This window comes from Carassius auratus, chromosome 1, assembly GCF_003368295.1.
Source record: "Carassius auratus strain Wakin chromosome 1, ASM336829v1, whole genome shotgun sequence".
Taxonomy (NCBI): domain Eukaryota; kingdom Metazoa; phylum Chordata; class Actinopteri; order Cypriniformes; family Cyprinidae; genus Carassius; species Carassius auratus.
Genome location: NC_039243.1, coordinates 6,996,009 through 7,007,613, shown reverse-complemented (window position 1 = coordinate 7,007,613; position 11,605 = coordinate 6,996,009). Strand labels below are relative to the sequence as shown.

The window sequence follows — 11,605 nt, the reverse complement described above, 5'->3', positions numbered from 1 at the left end:
AATTAGTGTGATTCAGTCTACATGATCGGAATCATAGTCATGTTAGAGCATATAAAAATATATGCAGTTTCATGTATCTCCTTCACTGAAGCAATAAGCCTCTTGTGTTTTATCATGGTGTCTTTTACTTTCTTAAAGAGCCACACAGATGGGAAATCAAAAATTACCTGTATTACAGTGTATGATGTAGCTGTCCATCAGTGTAAACAATGTGCAAAGTAATTAAACCAAATAGTACACGATTTATAAAGTTACTGGCTTCTAAAGTAAGGAGTTGACTCTGAATCGCTGAAACGAGTCGTTATAGATTTCAAATCTATTGCCCATCTCTATGTACATCACTAGGAACACTTTGCATAATAATCTCCCCCCCCCCCCACACACACACACACAGTCACACACAGACGCTCTGGTTGGTGTGAGAGCATAATGTCGAGGAGACAGTGTGTTTTTAATTGTAAAGGCAAGTTTGTTTTATTTTCACTGCCAAAGAATGAAGATCAGAAGAACCAATGGCTAAAATTCATTTTCACCACAATACCAGAGCAGTACAACAAATCGTTGTTGTGTTCACAACATTTCACTGATGACTGCTTTTCTAATCTCTGTGAGTTCAAGGCGGGATTTTCAAAGCGATTGGCCATAAAAGAGGGTTCATTACAAACTTTATTTAGAGCATCTCCGAATCACAAGGCGAAGTATGATTATGAAGTTATGTGTTTGTTTTCTCCCGAGCGTCTTATCAGTATGTGTGCTGTCTGCAGCCTGTCTGCGCTGATTGTCATGTACAAACACGTCATTAAAATGAAGTGTAACTCCGTGAATACTCAACGAAGAGACATGAGAGAGATATCTATATAAATCTTGACATGTCTACTTTAAAACTAAACAAGTGCTGCCGAAAACAGATATTCTGTGATAAAGTAATCCATATGAAAACAACAAGATGTCTGTTTTTCATGTCTCGCCCTGAACGCGCTATTCAGATTCAAACTGAAGCACGCGGCTTGAATACACACACACACAGAAGAAAAAGCAGCGAGACTGTTCAAGTTTTTTATTTTACTGTTTGCCTCGCGATGAGAGGAATAAGACATAATTCACCCTAAACAGATGCTAACGCATTGTTTACCGTGAAGTTGTGTGTGGAACAACCAATCAAAACTATGTCAGTTGACCAATCAGAACACAGTATGCAACAGAAAGGTGGGGTTTAAGGAAACTGAATCTTTTGAACAGCTTCGCGCGAACCGTTTGGGGATCTCTGAGAATTGAGGTAATTTTAAAATGATATTTTGACAAAATGACAATGTTTTTTAACCTTGGATGGATTTAAACCTAATGTACAGGACTTATAAACAGTGATAGGAAGCTTAGAATTTTCATCTTACTGGCTCTTTAACCATGGGAAAATTGCTCTTATGCTCGACTCTAAGTATTTTAAGATGAAATCAACAGCGAGACTCTTTCCTCTCAGTCTTCCAGAAATCCTACCCATAATGCCATACTTGGAGAAATCCACAGGGACTGAGGGATGGGGTATGAAAGAAAACGATAAAGGACAGCGAAGAAAACTCAGACGGATATCTGTCACGCTCTGCTTGAATCCAACATATTCATAATAAGAGATAGAGATTTATTAGTCAAACTGTTGACTTTAGCTATCTTTATTGCATTACATGCAAATGGTCAGCATTTATATATATATATATATATATATATATATATATATATATATATATATATATATATATATATATATATATAGATATATATATATATATATATATATATATATATATATTTATTTATTTATAAAAAAAAAGTTTAAATTTTTTCTCCAAAATTTGCATGCCTGCAACTCAAGACATATTAAATTTTGGGCCTAAACAAACTTTTCTTTTGGTATCTTCATATACGGTTTATTTCTAGAGATACAGGGATTTCATTGCAGTTCCTTGCTATCCGCTGCATTCAGCAGATCACTTCTTTCTTTTGAAGAAAAATGTCAAGAACAAATGATGTTGAACTTTGAAATTTATCTTGCTGTCTTCTATCAAATGATTAGCATAAAGTGGCATATATATATATATATATATATATATATATATATATATATATATATAAATATTAGTGGTGGGCATAGATACACATTTTTATATCTAGATTAATCTCACTGTGATCCTGAAATTAATCTACATTAATCTAGATTAAAATGGCTCATTCGAATTTTGCCGACGGCATTCAGAATATGTGTGTTACCCAAACAAAACTGACAAACAGTAAGTCTTTGAGAAGGGGTTTATCAAGCTAGGTGGTGCATTAGAAAAGGGGCTCACGCACTGCACTGCAGACGGAGTATGTGTGAAAACAGGCTTGTAAGGTTAGTGAACTCCATGAGCATGAGTGTTTGTGTTGTTGTGTTAGATGAAGGTCAGAGCGTTCACCGTCCAGCGCACAGCTCTTTAATCAGAGCGTCACAGGCAGACAGAGAGAGACTGATAGTTTGAGGTAATTCTGTCAGGTTCTGCAGATGTTTCTGGCAAGAAGTGACGGATCGATGAGCGTCGGTGTTGGAAACAAAGAGCAGGAGAAACCCCAGGCTCAAACAGGTCTGAATCTGCAAATCTAAATGCCACATCTATCATTAATCTGTCACTCATTCTCAAACACTGAGAGAGAACGGGAGAAGCACTAGATGAAGGTTACAGCACCGTGAGACTCGGGGTAGTTGTACTGCTGTTCAAAGAGTAATTCTGTCAGACACTGCGAAGGTTTTTTGCAGGAACTGGTGGATCGATGAATGTCAGTGTCAGAAACCTGAGGCATTAAAGGATCTCGAGCTTCTGATTTACACTTTCAAGCTCCAAAAAGCATGTGACATTCGAGAGACACAAAAGGAAAGCAGGTTTTAAATTCCCATTTAGACATTGAGTGTTAAAGTTAAAGCCAGTGGGAGTCCAGTGAGCGTTAAACTAAATTTAAAGGATGGTGAATCTAAGCACTAAACGTAGCTTCATGAATGTGATCAGAGTCCTTGTGATGAACTCGAACGAGGATCCGCAGCAGAGACCAGCTGTGCCAGAAACATTAGATAATCACTGTCAAAAATCAATCCAGGGTCGCTGGAGGAAATAAACATCTCCAAAATCTTGATTTAGTGAACGCAGCGCTCCGATGTGTGTGTCTTCAAACAAGCACGACAGCTTCAGGCTGATTTCTGCCATTACTGCATGTGTCATTCAGAGTTTGAGCGCAATGGCGCTACTACGTTTTAACTACATTTTTAACCACATTTATACAGTATATTGCAGCTTTCCAGTAATGAGTTAGCCACTTCCTAGGTAACTTAAGATATTTTGGATGAAAACCAGGAGGCTTGTGACTGTCCCATAGACTGCCAAATAAATAACAGTGTCAAGGTCCAGGAAAGTATGAAAAGCATCGCCAGAATACTCCATCTGCCATATTTTACTTTTATGTTTAGTGAAGCCTCCAAGTTTTCATCCAAAACATCCTAAACAAAGCTTCTATGGGTTTCGATCGGCATGGGGGTAAGTGATTATTGACCAAATGTTAATTTTGGGGTGGAGTAACCCTGTAATGCTGCCTTACAACCAAGAAAACAGAGATGATCACATCGCACAGTCAATCCTCAAAACTACTATTAAATTATTATTATTTTTTTTTTTTTACAAAAAAATAAAATAAATATTTTAAATAAAATAAACTATAATGCAGTAAATATTAATACACAACTTTAATATTATTAACATTTATAATATTATACATTTTAATAAAAAAGTTTTTGTTACTTAACTATATAAGCTACAAAATATAAAAATCAACAATATTTTATAAAAAAGAACAAAAATAAATAATATAATAAATATTACTAAAACATGAAAAATTATATAGTTTCAAATAAAATGAAAACAAAATATTATTTTTTAATTATGTAAACTACATAATAAAAAAACAAAGATTGATTTTTTTTTTTATAAAAAAATAATTAATTTAATAGTAGAACAACAAATATATTAAATAAAATATAACATAATAATTATGAACAAATAATACATTTATGCATATTTTATTAAAAATAAAGTTTAAAATGTTACATTTAAATTTTTATTTTTTATTTTTTTTGTCAGCATCTGACTGTTTTGTAAAGCCTATCTCGTGGAAATACATCATATTATGAGTACTTCAAAAGTGCTGATATGTGTCTTCTGGACTTTATGATGTGTGATACCAATCCACCCAAACACACACACACACACACACAGGGAGAGAGAGAATATGAAAGATTATACTTTTCTGAACTAGATATTCTTAAAAAAAAATGTGATTGGTGGTCAACCATGCAAAACATCCCATCATGATGCTGTTGCAAGGGCATTGCTATGCGGTTGCCAAGGTGCTCTAGATGTTTTCTAGTCCTGCATCTTCATCTCTGTGATTTTCTGGTCTCTATGTAACTCATATATTTCATCTGTTTTTTGGTTTGCCAGGTGAAAATGGTCTGATCACCTAAAGCACAACTTCAGGCTGTAAAACTGCACGACTGGTACAGGACTAGAAGCTGCACAAGAGCTAACGCCTGCGACGCTTTATCAGACACCACTAATAACAACAGCCACCAGCCATTCTCTGCTGCCCACATCCCTGGTCTTTCATTACCTAGAGCTTCATTAATATTCACACAACATCAAAGATATTATTGTCCTTACTTCAAATTAGAAACAAAGTAAAGAACAGTTATAAGAGAGGACGTCATTCATGCATGTGAATAAATAAGTACAAAAAGCAGAATCAAACGCATTAATATGATATTATACATTATAAATAACTAATGTAACGAAGTACAAATGATTCTCTCTGCCCTCGGCGATGAAATCTGAAAAAGGCTCATTAGCATAGATTAATCAGTCCTAAATGAGTCAAATGAGCGATTAGCACCATGTGCAGTCTGAGTGGGTTTCGAACACACTCCTTTAATAAATTCAGTATGAGGTGATGAGATTGTACTGAAGTAGCAGGGCAGATGTCATTATGGGTGCTTAAAACATCACGTCTTCGTAAAGATGGACTGTACACTGACATAATCAGTTAGATGAGCTTATAGAGAGTGTGTACGGAGCTACTGAATGAACACACACCACAAATAACATTATTTACAAGCTGCTGGAAAGACTTCGGGACACAAAACAACATTGAGTAAGTACTGGATGTTATTTTGGGCTAAAAAAAAAAGACTCAAAAGTTTCTGAATGAACTGAATCAATTGGAACAGAATCAGAAGAACTGAGTCACTGTGAAGAATCAAAAGTGTTTGAACGTGTTAAAGGTACAGTTCACCCAAATATACAACAATATTCCACTCAATCTTTCACTTTCTGTGAGATATCCTAAAGAGTTTCTGAGCTTCTAGTTTCAATTCACTTAAAGTAGCATGAAATCAGCATGCTCCAAAAAAGCTCCTCGTTAAAGCATCACAAAGGACTCATAAACGCCACATAGTAGCTTTACGTGAGAAACAGACTGTATTCAGGAGAAGATTCCCACAGTATCGCTCAAACTGAACTGACATGCTCATGTCTGAGAGCTTGTGCTCGGTGCTCTGTGTGATGAATCGCACCGAGAGCTATTCACCATCCAGCGTCATTAATATACATCACTATACATGAACCAGCAGCCAAGAGGAGGAGTGACAATGTTTGTTTGGCCCACACATGTTAACAGAGTTGTGTTTCTAATCACACATGTGACACGTTTGATGTCAGAGACAGCCGTGAGAATGATCCCCTGACCACAACACTCAAACACAGAGCGCAGGAAATACAGCAGACAGAAGAAACACACAGAGAGCTTCCTCACTGCATGCACATAGTCAAATGAGCTTTACACTCACACACACAACTGCTTCAGCAACCGAGAAATCAGAGATGCTTTTGTCTCGCATTACCGATAACACACACACACACACACCACACAAGTGGGTGGGAAGTAATTTATTCAGTAATGGTTGTTTCTATTTTTCCATCAACAGACTAAATTAAATAAGCTAAAGTGAATTTTTTATAAAGGTGAACTAGAGAAAATTACAATTCTGCCATCATTTACTCATCTTCATGTCATTCTACACTCATTATTTCTTTACATCAGTGCTTTTTAGCATTATTTATACTTATTATATACTTAGTAAATTTTTTCTAGATTTGTTTTAAATAAATGTTATATATTTTATATTGTGGTTATTTTGTACTGGTGTCATTTTGTAGTCTTTTTTTTTATTTCAGTTACAGTTTTAGTATTTCAGCTTTAACATATTTATTTGAAAAGTTTGCAATCTCATTTTTCTAAGTTTAAATTGTACATGTAATATTTATAGTATTTACACTTTATTTAAATTCCCTAATAATTATTACATTTTAATAGTTTTAGTTTCAGTTAATAATTTCCCTTGAAGCAGTCTAATTTTAATTATTACATGACACAAACTAACATCTTTTCAAATAAATGAATACACCATTAGGCCTACATCTTTATAAAACTTCAGATCTCCAGCAGAGGAGAACACTGTTTCTCACGCTGAGCTTGTGTGTGTGTGTGTGTGTGTGTGTGTGTGTGTGTGTGTGTGTGTGTGTGTGTGTGTGTGTGTGTGTGTGTGTGTGTGTGTGTGTGTGTGTGTGTGTGTAAGTGAGGTGTGGTTTCACTGGACTGGAGGGCTGTCTGGTTTATTCTGGGACAAACACAAGTCTAACATGACCAAACCCAGAGCAAATAATCGGCTAATGCAGGACCGCTGCTGTAACAATCCCAGGAGATTATAATAACAGCACATCTGAGCTCCAGTCATCATGTTTTCACTCTATCACATTCAAACTAACACTCCACTGTTTGCTTAAAGCTCTGGGTGCCTGTTTCTCATTATGGATAGGTTTGCTTTACTACAGTGTCCCTCACACACACACACACACACACACACACAGAGAAGCGACGTGTGCAGCCTCTCAAAGCAGAGCACACTCAGGAGAATGACTTCTTCTTAAGATGAACACTTGAGCCATCATCTCCTTTAATAACCAGATAAGTGCACATTACCGTCCGGTATGAAGAAGAGATCCTGTACCGCACAGTCTTACTGAAACTGTCCATCACTGTACGCTTCATCACTGAACATCATGAGACGGAGAGAAGATGCATGTCCACAGAGAGCTCAGCTGAGACTTTAACATCATGCTCTTCCAAATGATGGCATTTGTTGAAAATTGAGCGGATTTCCAGAAACTTCAAGAGCACGTCCGAGTCATTCTTCACTTCCCAAAATCAAAGCAAGTCTTACACTAGTTTCACGACAATTAAGCATTTTCTTTAAGTGTCAAACTTTTTGGTCTTTAATTTTGGGCCACAACAGGAGCTGGACATGTTTCAGTACAGAAGCGTTAAATAGGACCCTCCAACCACTTTTCAATAATTATATAATAATGATAATTATTACAAATAATAATACAAACATTGCAATCTATAATAATAATAATAATAATAATAATAATAATAATAATAATAATAGGATAATTAAAGTCGACTCAACTGACCACTTTGATCAATAAACGCACTCCTGGTTGCCCGAGGGGTGTGAATGAACCCCATCACTCACCCGAGGGGCGTTCAGCGTGAATTTCATCTGTCAGCCCGCTCATCTTCTTCTTCTTCTTCTTCTTCTTCTTCTTCTTCTTCTTCTTCTTCTTCTTCTTCTTCTTCAGTGAACCGGGAGTTCGTAATCCAGCGCAGACCGACCCGAGAGCAGGAACAGTGTTTAGTCCTTCGTGCGCCGACGAGTGAGTGAAGAGCGCGTGCAGCATCAGCTCCGTTACCGGGAGTCCGGCGTGACGTCACCGCGGGCGCATGTTTACAGGCGCAGATCGATATCGGTTCAGATGTGATTAAGACTTCACTCAGCGGACGGGAACATCACGAGCACTGACCGCTCCGAACTAATGAGTAAAAACACAACGACACACAAATTCTTCGATTACTTACGAATAAGTAGTTTTTACAAATCATTTTTACAAGAAATCATTTTCAGTTTCTGTTGGGAGTCCAATATTTGCTCTCTTACTTTCTTGACTTCGAGGTTTCACCTCGAAATTAATAATAGAGAAAAATATGACATTATATAGGCTATTATATATATAAAAAAAAACAATGTTTCATGCATGACCTGAGAAAATAATTTCTGCAGAGGTAGAGCTGAACAAATATCTAACTGTATTTTTTTTTTTTTCTGATAATATATGAAACAATACAGTTAGATATTTGTTCAGCCCTATCTCTGCACAAATAATTTTCTCAGGGCATGCATGACACATCTGTTTGCTGTATACTGCATATCCAGTATGCATAGCAATCAATTTGGTAAAACTCAGCCTGAGACTATGATTGTGTGCAGTGATGCATTCGGATGTGATCTGAATTCAAGCACACAGGTATCTCAGGCTCATCATATAGATCTCAGCCGAACCCTCAGATCAGAGCGACTCCAGTCACACAACAGAGGAGGTCCGGCTTCATAAACACACGCTATACACACCAAATAAAAGAGAATTCAGCTCGCCATCCGGGAGTTTCTGCTGAATTAGCAAACATCACTGTCAGCAGCCGCTCTCACAGAGAAACACACGAGTCAGACATCACCGCAGATTTACTTATGGAATAAGCGATACAACGCCTCGTTATGTAGCTTGTCATTTCACTGACCTGTTTGTCTTCATTAAATCAACCGTTTCATTTCCATTTCAAGTAAATGCTGGTCTACTGAACTTTCTATTCATCAAAGAATCCTGAAAATTAAAAATGATCACAGTTTTACAAAAATATTAAGCAGCATAACTGTATTATACACTGCTAGTAATGAGAATTGTTTCATGAGCTGTAAATCATCATAGATTGATTTCTGAAGATCATGTGACACTGAAGACTGGAGGAATGATGCTGAAAATACAGCTGCACATCACAGAAATAAATTACTTTTTAACTGATATTCACAGAGAAAACAGATTCTTTAATTTGATCATGATGTTACACAATATTACTGTATTTCTTTATCGAATATTTCCATTTTTAAGCACCAGTGAATCTCTAACTGCTTTATTTCAGTAACCTGACCTCCATCACACAGCTGAAGGGTTTTGAAGGACTAATTGCTGGGGTCAAGGGTCAAGGCTCTTCCTCAAGGGCACAATGCTGATGGAGCGGGAGTATGATCTTAATTACGACTGGAGATCGCCAGTGACCTCGGTGCAGCAGCCCAGACGCTTAAAAGACCAGTTCAGCCTGAAATACAAATGCTGCCATCATTTACTGACCCTCATGTCACGCCGAGCCAGTGTGATCTTCTCATTTTGTGCTTCACTGAAGACGGATGTGAGGATAAAATCATCCAAGCTAGTGTTTTTTTGTACAAGCGGAGTGAATGAATGGTGATTTAGCCAAGCTCTGAAAAGGAAAATATGATATATTATAATAAAGCATGTTTTTGGAGCACTACATTTAAAAAACACCATCCACTTTCACTTTTTCAGAAGAAAGTGTGTAGCAGGATTTTGTGTGTGCGTGTGTGAAGACAGCTAACAGTGCATTTCCTCAAGCAGCTCTTAAAAGCACTAAATGTAATGCTCATATATGAGATCAAATTATGCTTCAGCTTTTGAAATAAAAGGAAAATGTACAGGCACTTTCACAACTTACAACATAATTTACTGAAACTTAGCTGAAAATGGCTATTTCTGAAACTCTTGATTTTTGGATGACAGAAACCTACTGAAATTAGCATATAAATAAATGTACCAGAGAAAACCACACTTATAGGACTAAGTGTTAAGGTTTTTACATAGAAAAACTTACACACACACACACACACAAATTGCCATTCAGGGCTGTAACTCCATGTATTGAAAGACTATGCACAAAAGTAAGTGAACCCCAGATCATGGGAGGATGTAAAGATAGATATGACTGTCACGACCCCTTTAAGAGATTAATTATGTAACAGAATATTATGAGATAATCTGTGATAATAAAACTGATTCAGGACTAAGATGTTTTTATATGCTATAATTACACAGCAGTTCACAGACCCTGCAATTAAAGCACTTAACACGAGGGAGAGTTTTCTGGAGCTCGACACCTCTCAGGAAACACGGACACTGCTCGAGTGTTGTCAGTTGATTGTGTTGTTGTAGTTTAATATCCCACACTTTAATGGAAACATGTCTTTATGTGTTTGTGTGGGCCACAAACCTCATCAGCACGCTCAAGTTTCACAAACAGAACATTTTTAGCACATAAACAGCGATTTGAAAATAAGAAAGATTAAATATGACAAACTCAGGATGTTTTTGGAGAATAAATGCACGTATGAATCATCACGGCCACCCTGAACAAAAAACACCACATCAATATGCTTCATAGACCTTGATTCTGGCTCTCCAGCACTCAGACCTCGCCAGGTGCTTGTGAAGGTGACTTACCAGCCTCCTACGCCGAACAAGAGCACGATCCAGTCCTCCGGTGTGTTTCGATGGGTTGTTTCTGTGGAGATTTACCATCATACACATGCAGCGGGAGAGCGTTTCTAACAGCTCGCAGAAGACTTGGTGTCCGATCACACATAATGTAATGTAATGTGCACAATATCACATCCATTACACATGATATCGCTCTCTCATTACAGCTCACTTTCGTTAATGTCTCTGTCGAATCAGGTTAACATCTTTAATCATCAAAAAGACACGCTGGAGAACATACACATCTCTACGAGCAGCAGGCTATACAGGAGTCAGTCTCACACATTTATAAGGTCGAAACTGGTCGTTTATGGTCCAAGATGGAGCTGGTTAGAACTACTTTGGACCAGCTACAAACCAACTTGACCTTGAAGGGGTAAGATATTATATTTTCCTTCACATTCACAAGGTCAATGCTGATTATTATGCTCCGAATTACAAGTTGGACAACCTCCTTTGACCAACAATAAACTAGTCTGGTGACCATATTATTTAATATGTCCTGTAGGCTCTTAGATATCTAAGCTGGTAATTTTTTATGGTCCTAGTTGGACCTGATATCTAGTTAGATATGGAAGACCACTTTTGACCAACAAAATACCAGGCTGACAACTTAACAGCTATGATATATTTCCTGAAGGATCTTGAAGGTCTTTTATGGTCCAGGTTGGAGTTGGTAGACCATTTTGGACCAGCAACAAACCATGACCACCAACAATTTGGTATGATCTGATCTTTCCTCCAGGCTCTAAACTGGTCATTTATTGTCAGAGTTGTTACTGGTTGCTGTCTATAGTTGGATTTGATAGTTCCTGCAAGCTTTTAACGGTCTAAGCTGCTCATTTCTGTTCCGAGTTGGAGCTAGCAAAAACATGTCCTAAGAACAATTTGTTAATGTTTAGTTACAGAAATGTACAGTTTATGAAATGTTCATTATTATTATTATTATTATTATTATGGGTTGTGTGAATTCTATTTAGGGAGCATTAGTTTTGAATGTTTTGTGAAAGTTCTGAAAATAGAAACGATGTTTA

The 11,605-nt window shown here is 37.0% G+C and overlaps 1 protein-coding gene across 1 annotated transcript in view; it reads right to left on the bottom strand.

Moving 5' to 3' along the window:
• Window positions 1-7,875, bottom strand: part of LOC113053257 (glucagon receptor-like) — a 32,873-nt gene extending 24,998 nt beyond the window's left edge. The window contains exon 1 of the mRNA XM_026218173.1: window positions 7,664-7,875. The gene's annotated coding sequence lies outside the window, so the exon portion shown is untranslated. The remainder of the gene's footprint in view (window positions 1-7,663) is intronic.
• Window positions 7,876-11,605: the final 3,730 nt, after the last annotated feature.